The following is a 17,572-nucleotide window of genomic DNA, read 5'->3' as shown; positions in this document are numbered from 1 at the left end:
GCTGGGGATCAAACCGTGATCCCCAGATTCTGGAGTCAGTCGCCCTAGCCGCGGCGCCACACCTCTTCATTAAAAAAAAATGTCTTGACTTCACTACTGGGGAGGGTAACCGACTATGCCGAGGGCCCCCTATTCCTCTTGGGGGATTTTAACCTGGTTTGGCATTCAACACTTGACAGCACGCACACACGTCGTTCCGACATGGGTACCTTCCCTGAGTCCATACAGACACGAATGGGGGATATGGGCCTCCTGGACACATGGTGCACTTTATACCCCCTCACACGAGATTACTCCTTCTATTCACATATGCACCGGTCATATTCACGGCTGGATTACATCTTTCTGAGTCAGTCCTTACAGGGTAACCTCCGAGATGCTAAGATTTTGCCCATCTCGGTTTCTGACCACGGTCTGTACACAATATGTCTCTCATGGCTGGGTCATGCACCTCGACCGGCTGTTGGTACTTCCCTGAAGCCTTAACGAGGGACAAGAACGCGGTTACGCAGCTACGGGAATCTATCACAGAATTCTTCACCCTTAACAGACCCGATGAGACCTCTGAGTATAACACGTGGGACATGTTCAAGGCGGTTCTGCGAGGCAGATGCATAGCGCTTAACTCAGCTCTGAACAAACAAAGAGCAAAGGAAAGGGAAAGCTTAGAGGAGGAACTAGCAGCCACTGAACAGACCCACAAGCTTACACCCACTAGGCAGACACTTCGCGCCCTCACGGCGCTCAGGGGCAAATTGAGGGCCATATATAATAATAGGGCAGAATTCAACCTCTCCTACACTCAGGGCAACAAAGTGGGGAAACACCTAGCTAGACAACTAAAGGACAAAAGGGAGAGGGAATACATTGGGGGTATTCAAGACGGGACGGGGAAGCTAATCCATAGAGACGAAGACAAGGCGGGACTTTTCGGGTCCTTTTACAGCTCACTGTACACAGCTGACGGCCTTGGCTCTGCCCACCAGCAAGCCTTCCTCAGGGAACTGCCAATCCCACAGGTCTCCTAGGAGTAGAACGAAGCTCTCATAGCGCCTATCACTCTTGAGGAGGTGCAAACAGCTATTAGGGCACTGAAACCCCATAAGGCACCCGGTATTGACGGGTATACCGCGGTCTTTTATAAGACCTTTTCAGCAGACATTGGTCACCACCTGGTCCGACTCCTTAATAGGATGGCCTTGGATGGCCACACCCCTGCCTCTATGGCAGAAGCGGTAATCTTAGTCATACCCAAGCCAGGTAAGGACGCCACTTGCTGTTCCTCCTACCGACCCATTGCACTTTTGAACATTGATGCGAAGCTGTACTCTTCCATACTGGCCAAGCGATTGGTAGACCTCATGCCACTTATTATTCATCCAGATCAGTCTGGCTTCATACAGGGGCGCCAAACGCATGACAACACTCGGCGCATCATCCACTTGATCGAGAAGGCTAACAAGTTTAACATTCCTGCGGTCCTAGTCGGCCTAGATGCCGAAAAAGCATTCGATCGAGTGGATTGGAGTTTCCTGTGGGCCACGCTTGGGGCATTCGGCTTTTCCCACGAATTCATAACGATGCTCCAGGCCAATTACAGACATCCAAAATCTAAGGTTTCCGTTAACGGCGTGCAGTCTATCTCATTCTGCCACTCCAGGGGGACCAGGCAGGGCTGCCCCCTGTCCCCCTGTTGTTCGCCCTCAGCATTGAACCCCTAGCTATAGCGATAAGGGAGCACCAGGGGATTGAAGGTCTTCCCTTCACCAGAGAATCCCATAAGATCTCCCTCCTCGCGGACGATGTCCTCCTCTCCTTGTCTAACCCGATGGGTTCACTCCCACTCCTACAGGGCGTACTTAGATCCTTTGAGAACTCTATTATACTACTCCTTGGAGTCTGGCTACCTGCCTTCCAACCTGAAGGAGGCCAGAGTCACACCCCTTGTTGAAGAAACCAGGTGCAGATGCTGCTAACCCCAAAAATTATAGGCCTATCTCCTAGCTCCCCTTCATGGCAAAAGTTGTGGAGCAACATGTCCTTAAGACACTCTCATATTTCTTGGAGGAACACCAGCTACTCCAGGAGCGACAGGCAGATTTTAGGGCCCATCACAGTACTGAACTGGTGATGGTGTCTGAACGCGAATAGCTCAGAATTATGGCAGAAAAAATGAGCGCTGGGATTTTACTAGATGTATCAGTGGCATTCGATATGGTCAGCCACACACAACTGTTAGCTAGACTCACTGCCTGGGCATCTGCGGGTTGGCACACCGCTGGCTAGAATCCTTTTTGACAGGCCGGTCCCAGAGGATTCAGTTGAGTGATTAGGTATCGGACAGGGGCACCCCTACTTGCGGCGTCCCCCAGAGCTCTGCCCTGTCCCTGCTCCTCTTTAACATGTACCTACAGCTCCTGGTGGCGGCCCTAGCCCGCCTGGACTGCAGAGTCTTCAACTACGAGGATGACACCCAACGCATCCTCCGTATTGACAACTCCTCCCATGCTCTTGATCAGGCACAAAACATTCTCAGATTTACAGTGAACTGGATGACAGCCAATTCGCTGAAATCAACCCTGATAGAACAGAAGTCCTTGTCATTCCCATAAAAATCAACCCTTGGAGTGACCTTTTCTGGCCCCAGGAGCTAGGTGCCACCCCACACCTGTGCTGGTTGTGAAAAGCCTGGGCATAAAGGTTTATTCTGAGCTCTTCATGGTCAACCAGGTCACCTCAGTGGTCAGCACGTGTACAGGCCTCATGAGGCAGTTGTGGAAACTTGTCCCCCTCCTTTCAACCACCTCATAAAAGATGATTGTGTTGGCCACTATTGTCTCTAGGTTAGACTACAGCAATGCCGTATACATCAGCCTTGCCCAGAAACTGCCTATTATACTGCAGGTGGTACTAAACGGCGAATTCAGGTTGATTCTCAGGCTCCCGAGAAGGTCTCATGCCTGTTCTGAAAGCTGCACTGGCTCCCCATCAAGCAGAGAGCAAAGTTTAAGGGTCTCTGCAAGGCCGATGAAGGAATCTATGGCCAAGCCCCGGACTACATTAAAGAACGCCTTGAGAACCATGTTCCAGGCTGTACACTGTGGTCTTTCGAGGCCTGCCGCCTGGCCGTTCCATGGTGCAACACCGCATCCAAAGGGGCACAGCGTTCTCTGTCCTAGTTCTACAACTATGGTACCAACTGCCTGAACACCTCCTCAAGGAACCCTCACTCCTTCTGTTCAGGACATTGAACTACGCTGCCAAGCTCATGACTGGATACAGCAGATTCAGCCTACTACTGAAGTTCAATAAGAAGAATATGTACATACGTTCCTTCTCTGATCTAATCTTCAGAATACGGAACTCACTACTGCCTGAAATCATGACAAACCCTTCCTCTACCTTCTTCAAAAGGAAGTAAATTCATTTTTTCGATGAATAGATTCCTTCACTAGTCATCCTCCGTCATTCAACCTCATCTTTTAGTTGTAGACTCCTAGGGATTATGTGGCTCCAAATTGTTTTGGTATACTTTATCTGTATTTATTTGTCTTTTTTTCTCCCTGCTCTGTCTGTTGTGCATCTTGTCTGCCACATGTACAGCACTCTTACTCCCTCGAGCATCATGTTTGTGCAATATAAAACTGTGCAAATAAAAATGAGTTTTAAAGTTGCAATCTAATAATTAAATGTAAAATTTACACCAGTACAATAATTAAAAAACACAATGACTCATTTAATTGCTTCTCATTAGAATTCAAAGTCAAAGTCAAAGTCAAAAATTTCCACATGATAATTTTATGGTACAAAAAGACAAAATGCTTACTAAAAAATTAGACTACTCCTTTGTTAAAATGATGTAACACAGTTTAAAAATTTCATCTGGGGATACTCCCGCATGCTTTAGGGGGTCAAAATGTTATTACGTGAATTGTGCAGGGTTTACCAGTCATTAGGATCGAGGCAGTGTCGGTGACCCGCTTCATTGACCATGTCCTTGTTCCGCAAGACTAAGGCATTTTTTTACTTCTGCCAAGAATTTTATTCCCCGGCAAGCCAAAATAATTGAGCTCCCTCCCAGCCAACAAGTTACCGTTTGCCTGCAGGTGTGGATTTTTAACTCGTTGCAGATCTGCTTTAAGAATCGACGACGTTGTTCCAGGAGAGCCGGACAAACACACAAAAAGTGAGCTAGTGATTCTGTTTTGTATCCACATAGTCTACAACTCTCAGTCTGGTAGTTACCTTTCCAGGATGGTGCTAGATCCTTCGAAATGTGCATACCCATCCTATAGTCTGTGAAGGCTCTTTTTATGTGCACATTGAAATGAGAGGACAAGTATGCATGCAGTAGTCCAGCTTTAAAGGAGTTGATTATGGTCCAACCATGTCGCCGTTTGAGAAGTGACGCTTTGTCATCTTGGAAAGATTTCATCCTTGCTGCCTTGTTGGCTAATCAACTTATGGTTGCTTTGTCCGTCACGGACTCCCATGTGCCTTCCAACCCCAGCTCTTTTGCACAGATTTTCAGATGTTTTCCCCAAGGGTACAGGGTTCCCTTCACTCCTTGATTTTTTATAGCTTCCCAGTTTAACCAATCCATTGAATCCGGATCTGCTGATCTTAACTTGTGACACAGTTTTATGAAGCCGCTCATGCTCCTATATTTCTGGTTTTGCAGACCAAATTCCAGCCTAACTTGCGGGGCTGAGGCACACTTTGGAAGGTTAAAAACTGCTTCATAGATTTTGGTTTGGAGCTCATTTAATAGGTCTATTTCCTTGGCACACCAGGTGACGAGACCGTAAGACAAGGATGGTAAAATGTGTGCCGACATAACCTTCAGGAGGTGATTTGGTTCGGACAGTCCATTTTTGTTTTTAACAACCGATAAGCAAAAATTAGGCTTTGGGCTATTGCGCGTATTGCAGTTATATGCTCCGTTTGTTTTGCTCCCTCGGATATTGTAACTCCAAGGTATTTATACGAACCTTGTTCGTTCACCTTCGTCCCGTTGTACGTCCATGTGAATCTAAGTTGTTTTGGGTCTACTAGACGGACCACTTTGTTTTTTTCTTTGTTTAGATCCAGACCTTCTTGTTTTAAGTACGCTGATAGTATGTGTAAGGCTCTTTGTAGACCAACTAGGGTTTTGCTCAGCAGGACTATGTCATCTTCATATTGCAGGCTGGGAATTCGCAAGTTTGCCAATGAAGGTGGGTGCACTTCATCTGTGTCCAGCACTGTTGCGAAGTCGGAAAGAAAAAGGTTAAAAAGGGTGGGCGCTAAAACGCAGCCTTGTTTTAGGCCCTGGTGTGTTGGTATGTTCCTCGTTGTGTAAGCTCCATTTCCCAATTTGACCTTTGCCCATGTGTCTTCATGTAAAACTTTTATTGCCTGTATTAGTTTTGTTGGCGTCCCTCAATGCTGCAGTTTACCCCATAGACGCTCTCGGTTAACTCTGTCGAAGGCAGATTTAATATCTACAAAACAGGCATACAATCGTGCGCCCTTTGCTGCTGTTCTGTCCATTAATAGTGACAGGCAAGTTAAGTTGGTAATTGTCCCCATATTCCGCCTAAAGCCTCACTGAAACCAGGGGATTCTGTGAGATTCTTCGATCCAGTCTTGCAGCTTTAGGAGAATACAAGAAGCGTAGAGCTTTGCTTCGACATCTATCAGCGATATAAGTCTGTAATTTGTTGGGTTGCCATGGTCGCCATATTTGAATATTGGATGAATCACGTTGCCCTTCCAAGATGCAGGTACCTGTGTGTCTTGATAGATTTGATTAAAAAGTGGCGTTAGGATTTCTGCCCAGAATTCCGGGTCGTGTTTAAAGATGGCGTTGGGCAGCCCATTAGGGCCTGGTGCTCCTTCAGCCTTTAGCCTTGTGATGATTTTACAGAGTTCCCCTCTGGTGGTTAGTTCTGGGACTGTCGTCTCCTCTTTTGAGCTATCCTTTAAACCCGGTGCAACTGTACCTATGTTGTAAATTCCCAACTGGCCATTCTCTACTGGATTTGTTACCCGTGTATTGTTCGGGAGGCCTGCTGTTGTTATGCTGTAGAGGGATTGCACATGTTGTATCCAAGAGTCCGCTCCTACTCCCGCTTCCTGGGAGAGTTTTGGTCCTTTATTTAGGTCGTTAATGATACCCCAAAATTCTCGACTGTTGAGGTGTTTTCCTGCACTTAGTAGTTTATGCCATAGCTTCTCCTTATAGGCAGATTTTACGATGTTTAGTGACTTCCTATAAGCGTTCTGGCTTCTATCAGGTCCCCCTTGTTTGTTTGTAACCCCAGTCTTTTTTGCCGAGCTAAAAGTCGGACCTCCTTCGCTACCCTCCTTTTTTTTGTTCTTAATTCGTTGGAAAACCAGGGCCCCTTTTTAAGGGTAGATTTGCTCGGTACACCTGAAGTTGCTGGAAATTTGTGGAGAAGGTCCAGGACCAATTGCTCCCAATTTTTAATCAGGTCCTCCTTTTTTTGCAGCCCTAACTCGAGTTTTCGAGCTGTTGCGGCGAGCTAGATTTTTTCCAGCGTTTCTCCTTGCCTTTTTAGTTTCTTTAAATTGAATTTAGAGGCTTGGTGTAGTAAACTTGATATTTTCGATGCCACGTTGGGCGCAGAGTTTAGGGAAGTTATTTGGGGGAAGTGGTCACTTTCTGGCCGTTGGACAATTTTAAAGGTCTCAATGCATGGAATTAAGTTGTCACTTACTATTGTGTAATCTATAGTTGAGTGGACCCTTCCACTCAGGTACGTAATACCTGCCGGCCCATCCCCCGACGTGTTACCGTTCAAGATCGTCAGACCCAGGTCTCTTAGATCGAGGGCTAACCTGGGGCCTCCTTTGGGCTGTCGCATGATTCCTTTTGCCCTATGTTTACCAATTAGGTCGCAGTTGAAGTCCCCTGAGATTAATAGTGGACATCCTAGATAGGTTTTTTACATCATTTTAATCCGCGACGTCAGGCTAATTGTTTTTCTTGTTGTAACTTCCGGTCCGGGTGGATATAAACATTGAGGGTTATGATTTGCCACTGTTTGGGCCCAACTGACATGGATTCAGTGATTCTGGTCACTTGTACCCAATTGAGGCCTACATCCAGTGCTTCTGATGACCAGTTACATTTTTGAGTTATATGAGTCGATAGACCTCCCCGGGGGTGCCCAAAGTTTGAATGTCTTTCTACCGGGATGTGGTGGGTGTTAAAGCCTGGTATTACACTTGGTGCTAGTTTCCATGACTCCTGAATCAGGATTATGTCTTGGTTGGAAAAAAAGGATTGTGTATCATAGTCCAGCTCCATTTCTTGGAATCTGTGTACGTTCCATGCGCATACTGAGATCTTTGTTGAGGTTGTTTTGGCACTCTGCGTTTCCTCCATCCTACATGGAGACGATGAGAAAAGTTTCTCCGTGTTAGGGTCCCTTTTTACACAGGAACGTGGGGACCCAGGACCAGTCTGTTATATCCCGACCGTGTTGCCTGGTTGGTTGCTTGGTGTCTGTCAAGATTTCCCCGTCCGCTAAGCTTGCAGCGGCTGGTGAGGTAGCACGGGCTCCTAATAGACAGGAGAACGGAGGACGTTTTTTGCCGTTGCCCTTTGATTCGTTGTGGATGTTTATTTGTAACGGAAATGGATATCTTGGGCGTGTGTTTCGTGCAAGCGAGATGCCCCATGTTCCGAAGTGATCTTTTGTGGCGAATATCTTGTCAGCGATGGCTTTTGAGGCCCACGTTGTGATGATGACTTCAGACTCTGTATGATGGGGGATTCTTTTACATTCGACTGTCAGAAGTTCCTGTGATGTTATCTTGTTTAGCTCCTCTATTTCCTGGAACAGTTTTAGCAGGTTGCCTCGGTTTAAGAAATCCTGAGGCCCCTCTGATGGATATTCCGGGATGAATGTTAGGATGTGGTGTATAGTTTCCAGATGATCGTTGGAATCTTTAGACTGTTGAGACTTCGTAAATTCATTAAGTTTAGGAATTGTAGAGGGGGGGTCTCGTTCCCGGTCCGTGTTTGCTGACGTCGTCTGATTAGTTGGACTTTGGTTTAGACCTGGGTTATGATGCTCCTTTGAAAAAGAGTTTTGCCGAGCTTGTAATAAGGCACAGGTCCGCTCATTTTCCGAAACGGTAACGGATTGGTGTCACTACAACGCATGCTTTTACCACGCATGCCTTTACAACGTGGTTTTTACCACGCAGTCCATTACAACGCATAATGCTTTTAGGCGCTGGATAGTGAATTATTTAATTTACTATTCCAACTCCAGTCCCCGTGGATAGCAGGGAAGGTGTTGGATAGTATATTAAATACATTCCCTATCCTAGAGCGCCCCCCAGCGCATTGCGTTGTAATGGTTTGCGTGGTAAAAGTTGCGATGTAATGGTAGTGCGTTGTAAAAAATTTGTTGTAACCGTGCTACACCACGGTAACGCACATGCGGGTGGATGCAGTTTATAACTGTGGTCCTAGATTTTCTCCTGACTTTTTATTTTGGAGGGATACCGGTATCAGGCGGCTGGACTGTATTCCGGTGGAGTTCGGACTGTTATTGTCGGCCAGTTTTGACGGACATTGTCCCTCTATGTGGGCTCCCGTGTTTTCTCTGGTCCTTATTTGCTCTGGTCCTCCCTTTTCGGTAATCCGGGTAAAATTAGGAATTCCTTCCCTGTGAATCAGGACGCTCTTTGGTACTGGTGTTTTTTCCTTTGGGCTGCTAGGAACTTTCGCTGGTACCAAGTTCATTGTGCAGGATTGGTTGACAGATGTTATTGTCGCACTCTGCCTTGGATTGTCCTCCCTTAAGGGGATTTGGGACTCTCGTTTTACTGGCGGCTGAATTGGGCCCTCCTTGCCTTCTTGCGGCATGATGGGAGAATCGAAGTTGAAGTCCTGAGCGGAGTTTGCGTTGAAGATCGGAAACAGCTTGCCTGGGTCTGTAGTTTGTTGCTGCTTGTACTTTAATCTGGCTTTCCTGGCCTTTTTCTTTTGTCTCTTGGTTGCTATTTTTTCCTCTTTAACTGCAATTTTTTCCTCTTCGACTGATATTTGGGGGGGCCATGATGTTTCCTGGTCTTGTGCTGATCTTTCTAGCCCCGCTTCCCTCGGGAAATGCTCCTTTATGATAGGCCTGTTGGAGGAGTGTGATTTTTCCGGGGTAAGATTTGTGTTTTTTTCAGCAGGGTTGTGAGGGTGTCTTACCTCCCGTAAGATGTCCATTAGAATGGCCGGCAAGCTTGCTAATTTTTAGATTAGTGAGCCACAACCACAACAAAGCTGTTGTTTATTAGAGCCTGTTTGGGCCTCTAATTTCCCCTGATTTTTTAAAAGTGAGGTAAGTGCGTCCATTTTTAAGTTTAAGCCTGCAATGTGGCCTGCCACTAGGGTGATGAGGTTGATTTGCACCTCCATTTTATTTGATTGAAAGTTCAAAACTTTTATGGCTTGATCTAAAGAGCTTAGTAAGGTCTTAATCCAATTGGACGACTGATCTCCTTGAGTATTGTTTGGAGCTTTAGTATCAATGTCCATCGAGCTGCCCGACGAGATGGTTATTGGTGCAGTTTGATTTACGTAAGGATCGTTTATTGTCAAGATGTTACTGTCATTTATAGTGAGGTTTTGATGGTTTCTTTTTTCTACTGGCCCTCGAGGAGTAGACATCGCCAGACCTAAACTTGGGTGTATATTTTTCAGACTTGGCTCAGATCGTAATGCTCTGCCTTGAGTTTCTAGGTACATTGATATTCTTTCCCTCAGTTCTTCCAGTTCGGAATCGTTTGACAAAAACAATGGTTTGTGCCATGGGTCACTATCGCATGGGGATTCTGCGTGTAGGTTGCCATGGCTTGTTGGACCCTCAATGGGTTTTATTGGACCTTTAGGATCGTTTACTTCCACCACATCGGTACGTGTTATGCTGTCAGGAGTTTTCCAGCTGCAGTCCTTTATGGTGGCATCTGCCAAGGTGTGCTTTCGAGTTTCTGCGTGGTCGATTTCCCCTGAGTGGGGGTTTAGATGGTGTACTTGTGCGGTTATAGTCAGTGTACTTCCCTTGGGTGTGGGACCCTTAGATTGTGTGCAGGGATTTGGCCCGTCGCTCATGCTTGGCTTGTTTTTGTCCAGAGAGGATAGAACATTTATTGGGGAAATTGGGTTTGGTAAGTTGCTGTCTTCAGCTGTTGGCGTGTAGATCGCTGCGATTGGATCTTTTAAATAAAAGAATTTTAGGAGCCCCGACTTTCTTGCGAGTTTTGATGTAGATTCGGGGTTGGGCGCTGAGACCAACCTCTCCCTTTGGCCGGCTTGAGCCCCCAAGGATGTGTCTGCTGCGTTTGACTTCTTTGAATTTTTAGGGGGCTTTTTGTTTTCCAACGGTCGTCGAGTTCTCCCTGACCTCATTATCCCCCAGTTAGGGCTCTCAGCCACTTCTCCGTTCAGCTCGACATTTGGGGAGTAAAACTCTTGCTCTTGGTCTTGATCTTGATCTCACTCTGCGTGCGTGCGCTGCTGCGAGTACCCCCCCGCCCTGTCCCCGGCAGGTGCTTGCTGTCTGGCTGTCTGGCTGCCTCTGTTTTGGCACACCGACTTCAGCGTTGCTCCAATGCTCCAGTGCACTCTGTCTCCCCAACGCCCTTCCTCTGCTTCCAGCTTTGGGGTTCCGGATCGGCTTTGGGGGCCCCCCTGGGGGATTTTCGGGGGCCGGGCGAGCTAAGCAAGACTAGCAAGGCTAGACAGGCTAGACAGGCAGGCGGGCTCCCCTTCCGCCGTGGAGCTTTAGTGCTCACGCCCACCTCCAGCGTATCAGCAGCGGGAGCTGGCGTTGGACTCTCGGCGCTTTTGGGGTAGCTTTTGGGATAGCGCTCACCCCCACCTGTGGCACCTTTTACCTTGCACCTTGCTAGAAGCTTGGGGCTCGTGGCTTGTGGTACGGCTTCTAACGGTGATTGAGGAGGAGATGGCGATGGTGGTGGCGGTGGCAGAGTGGAGACGGTGATGTTGTCTCAGCGCACACCACTCACACCCGCCGCCTGCAACTCGCCGCTTCCATGAAGTCTCACCCGCCCTCCTCGACTCCTGCTCACCGGTTACGTAGCTGTGTGGTCAGCTGTTGGCTTTGGCTGACGGCTGTGAACAGGCTGGCCGCTGGACGGCCCCGGTGCTCTCGCTCCCGCTCCTGCCGTTCCGCTACGCTGCTTCTCCCCTGAATACTTCTTGCACCCCTGCTTGGCAGGCACAACGGGATTGCGACGGGATAAAGATGGCAAGCGGCAAGACGGCGAGACGGCAGCCTGCTGCCGTCTCCGGCTGGTAGAGAAATGGCGATCTGGTGTTTTCGGTGTTCAATTGATCTCTGGCTCCCTCCTGTGGCTAGCTGACAACACTGCTACAATTCGTCATTAGAATTCATTATTATTAGCAATTGAGAGGAGAAGAAAAGTATATTCTCCCTAAAGCAAACAAAGAATATGAAATGAAGCAAAATAAAGGTGTAGGGTCTGATTGCATGATTGCAAGTAACAGTGCTATGTATCACACCTCAGAAATAATAGTACCCATTGGTAATGTATTTATAGAGTGAGATAAATAGAGCCTATTACGAAATTTGGTGAAATACCCTGCTGATGTTGGTGTTTAGCAAACCAAACTGTGGATTGTACTGTAAATACAGAATTATTTACCTCTGGTAACTTTCAGCAGGTTTTAGAGTGAGGTATTTAATGTATCTGGAAAATGTATTAATAAATAAACCAAACTTGTAATTCCAACACTTGCACAAGTGTGTTTACTAAGTAGTCAGAAAACAAGAAACTACTTGTAATCAGGCCATTAATGTGCCCCTCATTTTCCTCCATGTTGAACATATCCCTGGTCAGTTTCACATACGAAGGGAACTCATGACCTTTAAAGTAATCAGGTGCTCATATGTAATACTGATACACTGATATGCTTCATTCTGTCTAATAGATTGCACAGAGATGTGTAGTTATCATCACAATCCAATGACAGAAGCAGTGCCAAAAATAAGCTTTGTTAAGCATTGAGAAATGCAAGCTTTTGTGAGCAGATGAGAGAACCTCTCAAGGATTCTGAAATACCCCTGCAGTGTATTCAACAGTGTCAGATTCAAATATCTAAGCCAGTTTGTGCAAATTGAAGAATAATTTAAAAGTTCACATCCTGACGTGATTTGTATTTCCAAAAGCATAGAGGCAAATTACCTGCAGAAATGAGGCCAATCTAACAAACATCTGACAAAGTCTGATGTTAGCCTCATAAGCTCAACAGTGCTGTTCTATCAACTGGATAACCAATACTTGACAGACGTTTTTGTATAGTAATAAAGGAGCAGTATTGTTATTAGGGTGGTGCAATGGGAACAGCATCAATGGGTATCGTTAGACATGACAGCCTTAGGGTGGATTCCATTGATATTTTTGCCTTCCTCCCCCACTTTCCTGACCTTGTTTTAGCTCACTTCATGACTGTGTGCAGTTTACCACTGCTCACCAGTACTAAAATGCTTGTGTTCTCTCCCTTAAACATGATAAAATTGGCTCATCCCCAATTGGCATATTACATTTACCTATAGGTCTCTAGTAAGTGCATTACATGTGCCCAGGGCCTGTAAATTACATTGTTTCAGCACTTAAGTAGGTCATTGCTGAGATTGTGTGTGCAGTTTACACTGCCATTTGACCATCCGGAACAATGTTAATTCTTTTTCCGCCGTACCCCACTGCTCTTATATCAGGATGTTGTAAGTCTTTCATTTTTTTCTTTAACTCTTTCTCATGAACATCTTTAGATATTCATATGAATAGACTACCTGAATCCACCAATACGTTGATTTTATTATCACCAAATGTGATTCCACAATGGGGTTTCTCAGGATTCTCCATACTTACCATTTCTATATCCTTATTCTCATTAATAATTATTTCATGATTGTGGTTAGACATTCCACATTCATCAACAGATAGCATTGATTCTTCTCTTACCTCTCCCAGATTTTCTAATGTTTTAACACTTGGACTTTGTACTTTAAATCTGCACATTTTAGATAAATGACATTTCTTTCCGCATGACCTACACGTCATGTTTCTAGCCCCACATGCAAAACTAGAGGCAATGTGCCCAGGGCAAGCACACCTATAACATGTATTTTTTCTTTTTACAACTACATTATGTATATGTTTTGGATTGGATGCTCATAGAACCTCTACTTTAGCAGTATTTTTCAGTCCAACCTCTTGTACCTCCAGGGCAACAACCTCGTTTACTGAATATTTTACAGTTAATTTTCCCATGAAAATCTCCTTCATCCAAACAGCAGTATGGTCCAAGCTCCTGGCAATTTGTACAGCTTCTTTTAATGTAGGAACCAAGGACAAACGTCTTTCTTTTTGTCTCTGGTACATCTCACAATTTGGTCCCAAATTAAAGACTCCATTAGGCCTTGAAACCCACATGTTACTGCCAATCCACGCAGTGTCACTACATAAGTCATAATATCCTCATCATGTGCTTGTACTCGACAAACCAATTTGTGTCTCTCAAAAAACACACTAAGCTTAGGTGTATAATGTTTTTCTAGCATTTGCAACAACATGTCATAAACATTTACTGGTTGACCATTACCAATTCCTAAAGAAACTTCTGGAAGTTCATCATATATCCTTTTTCCCTCTGTCCCTAAATGGTGCAACAAAATGTCTTGTCTACTTAACGGTCCATATTTGTCACCACCAATCGCTAGCATATAAGTGCTAAAATGTTCTTCCACCTTTTCCAAGGAATACTTGGTTCCCCAGGAAGAGTCAAAAATGAAGGTGGAGCAGCCATACTTCGATCCTACAAATTTGCAATAAAAAGATTAAATAACAAAGTACCACAACTAACAAAAAAATAAGTTATAACAATAAATTAAAACAACAATCCAAAATAATTATCTAAAATAACTATCTAAAATAATAATCTAAAATATTAGTAGTAATATTTCTCTTTACTTCGCTCATGCAAAAACATTTGAAGTGTAGCAGTATCTCCCTTGAATAGCAAAAGTTTCACTTTATCAATGTAGACAACAATCCTCTTTCTATGCTCATGTCTAAATGAAAATGCGAGGCTGCGCGTACTTGCATCAGACGTTAGGTCAATCTCCTGTAAGTTGGCAGAACTCCCACGATGAGGAAAATGATCACGATCACACCCGATGAGAAAACTCTGATGAGATAATATTTTGCGCGTTAATTCACAATTCTGCTTTTCACTGTTTTGTGAAATAATGAAATAATACCTTGCGCATTAACTCGCGCCTCCGATTTCCACAGCATTGATTACTTTCAAAGCATTCATGACCTTGCGCTCACCTCATGCCTTAGCTTGCACTTCGTAGACTTTGCCTTCAAAGTTAAGTCCTCTCTCGACCTTGTGCTTGCCTTCGCACTTCAGCTTGTTTACTTTCAATGCACAGTCTTTTTAGAGCCTCGCGCTGGAATGTTGCTCTCTCTCATCTCTCTTGTGCAATTGTTCGAGCATTGAACTAATTTAAAATCCAACTTGGTAAACATGAGCTAAAAAAGGAAAATAATAATAGTTACTTACCTCTAGTTGGCTCTAAAACGAACATCAAAATTAATGATGATTTAATGTTGTAAACCACATGGAAAAATGTACATTTAGTTTCTAGTGGCTAAATAAGTAACATCTTCTTTAAAAACTCACAACAACGCAAGTTCACAGCAATGATTGTACCATTAAGCTTTTAGCTTTGCCAAAAACAACAAGTTCCTTTTCAATATGGCAAATAAAAAAAACTGTGGAATTACTCACAGTTCCAAAACTTAAAGATCATTAGCAGGACTCCTTGGTGAGCTGCTTTTCAAGGGGTAGAGGTTTTTCAGTAACCTTCACCCTGCGCAGAACCTTGTTGCCAAAAATTGTAGTAACCACGCTCATAGTGGTTAGTAGGTAAAAGGTATTTATTCATGAGTACATCTTCATAGTTGTACAGCGACCTCAAGCTTCTTAAACTGACTCTTTTTCCTAGAACATTTTGGGTTTAGACCAGCCCATGGGACTGAGTCAGCATTTGTGATGATATTGGACAACCTACGAATGAGGGCGGACAGGGGTGAGTCAGCAATTCTAATACTGCTGGACCTGTCCGCCGCGTTCGATACGGTAAACCCCGACATTCTGCTGACAAGGCATGCAGACCTTTGGAGTGAAAGGAATGGCGCTTAACTGGATGCGATTATATTTGTCCGGCAGATGGCAGGCAGTGGTACTCCCTCCATACCAATCTGAATTTGCCAGAGTTCCACATGGGGTTCCACAGGGATCATCCATCAGTCCCATCCTGTTTAATGCCTACATGCAACCCCTGTTGGGTATCATTAAAGCTCATGACATCAGCGTGATTAACCACGCTGACGACACACAGCTTATGTAGGCTTCCATGCCTGTATGCATGAAATGGCGACATGGCTGAAGGGAAACTCGCTCCAGTTCAACAGCGGAAAAATGGAGATCCTACAATGTAAGGTGGGGAGATTCACCAGAAGCCTGCCTGCAGACTTTTGACCCCCAGTCTCGGATGGACCACTGACACCAGTAAATACGGTGCGGAATCTGGGGGTCAGCTTTAATGAAAATCTAAATCTGGAGACACACATTAACAAACTGGTGGGCAGTTGCTTTACTTTAATGCGAGGTCCCTGAAAGCTGCTACCTTTGCTACCTGTACAGGCAAGAACAACTGTAGTCAGGAGAACCATTCTTAGTCACCTGGACTACTGTAAAGGTCTTGTTACTGGAATCACCTGGATATCTGATTAACAGGCTACAGAGTATCCAGGCGGCAGCAGATAAGTTGGCACTCTCACGAACCCACTGATCCTCAACAACTCAAGCGTTGTCTGACTTGCACTGGCTCCCAGTGCCTCAGAGGATCCTATTCAAATCCCTATGCACCGTATTCAAAGCAGTGCATGGTCAGGGCCCTAAGCCACTTCAGGACAAGTTCCAGTGGTATGAGCCCACACGGGCCCTCTTCTCCTCTTCTACCAGTCTTGTCAGAATAACTAGGATAAGAAAAAGACCCAGGGCGGTAGAGCGTTTAGCGTAGCAGCAGCCCGCCTCTGGAATAGCCTTCCAATGGAAATCAGGAATATCAGCGAATTGCTGCTGTTCCGGAAAAAAATCAAGAACTGGCTCTTTCCAAGGGTAAAACCCCGCAGGGGCAATAGTAACAGACTCCTGTCAACACACCCTCCTCATGCTCTCACGACTGACTGTTGTTCCGTTGAACCTTTCTCTCAGCGCCAGGATGCCTGCAGGGTTACAGCGCGCTTTACAAATCAAATAAATAAAATAAGAAATACTCAGTGATGTAATTCAATTACATCACCAAGTTCTACAATAGAAGAAAGAAATCTGTACAGGTACCTGCCAGTGAAGGAAGTGTACTAGAAAGACGGCTGACACTGGGGACTGATCTCTTCACCTATCACAACTATCAAATTTCCCTTTGAGCCAAAAACACCAGCCACCAGTGACAACCATCTTGCAAGTACACTTACCAGCAGTGTCTGGATGACACTCTTCCTGGTGGTCTAGTTGGGCTGGGTGGGAGGAGGAGTGTAAGTCTCACAAATAGAGACTAGGCAAACAAACTCAGTTCATTAAAGTAGTCTATCACAAAATGGTAGAAAGCATAGTTTGTAATTTCATCTGACTGTGGAGTAAATGCACAAAATACATGATCTGTGTAGGCACAAATCTAAGCAGTCACACATGTTGCTCCTCACAGCCATTCACATGTGTATGATGAGATGAGGACAAGAAACACCTCACTCACACCATTCAAACATGTTTCTGGGTTAATAAACAGACTGTGAGTGTGTACGCAGCCACACCTATGTGATTGCTAAAGACTAGCACAAAGCCCAGTATATAGGACTAAAAAAAACAACATTTGGAGATAGAGAGTACGTATGTCACCATGAAAGTACAGATGTGCAAAACATCTTTGTGCAGTGGCAGTATTGTAGCCAATGAGGTCCATCAGAGGCGCGATTATTGCCTATTGAAAACTTTACCCCAGACCCTAGCATGTCAACTTGAAAATAGTTGATCCACGGGCTCCCCAGAGGCTAACCTCCAGAGCAGGTTGGCTATAGCCCCGGGTCTCCTGACTACTTTTGGCCCTCTGGGGAGAGGTGGTTTGTTGGCTTGCCACAGCCACCCCTCCTGGTGATCGGCTATCCCCAAGGAGGAGGGAAAAGACTACTGGGGTAAGATATAGTCACTGACAGCTGGACCTCAATCACAGGATGCCCACAAAAAAACAGCTTCCCTACGTCAAGGAAACGATTTCACCCAGAATCTTAAAGAGTTCACGAAATGCAGTCCCTGACTCAAAGTAATTTTTAAAGAAACCAAAACCAGGCCTCATCACTCAATTTTTATGCAAACACCATTCTAATGTTAAGAATTCCCCCATCCTGATTTACCAGAAAGGACTAAATCCAGCAATGGAACAATCCC

At 45.2% G+C, this 17,572-nt stretch overlaps 1 pseudogene; it reads left to right on the top strand.

Annotated features, from left to right (window-relative positions):
- Nucleotides 1-17,050: 17,050 nt before the first annotated feature.
- On the top strand, nt 17,051-17,178 carry LOC144752316 (U4 spliceosomal RNA; annotated as a pseudogene).
- Nucleotides 17,179-17,572: the final 394 nt, after the last annotated feature.

Source organism: Lissotriton helveticus, chromosome 4_2, assembly GCF_964261635.1.
Source record: "Lissotriton helveticus chromosome 4_2, aLisHel1.1, whole genome shotgun sequence".
In the NCBI taxonomy this organism is placed as follows: Eukaryota; Metazoa; Chordata; class Amphibia; order Caudata; family Salamandridae; genus Lissotriton; species Lissotriton helveticus.
Note: the sequence above shows the minus strand (reverse complement) of the source record. Positions and strands in the feature narration are given on the sequence as shown.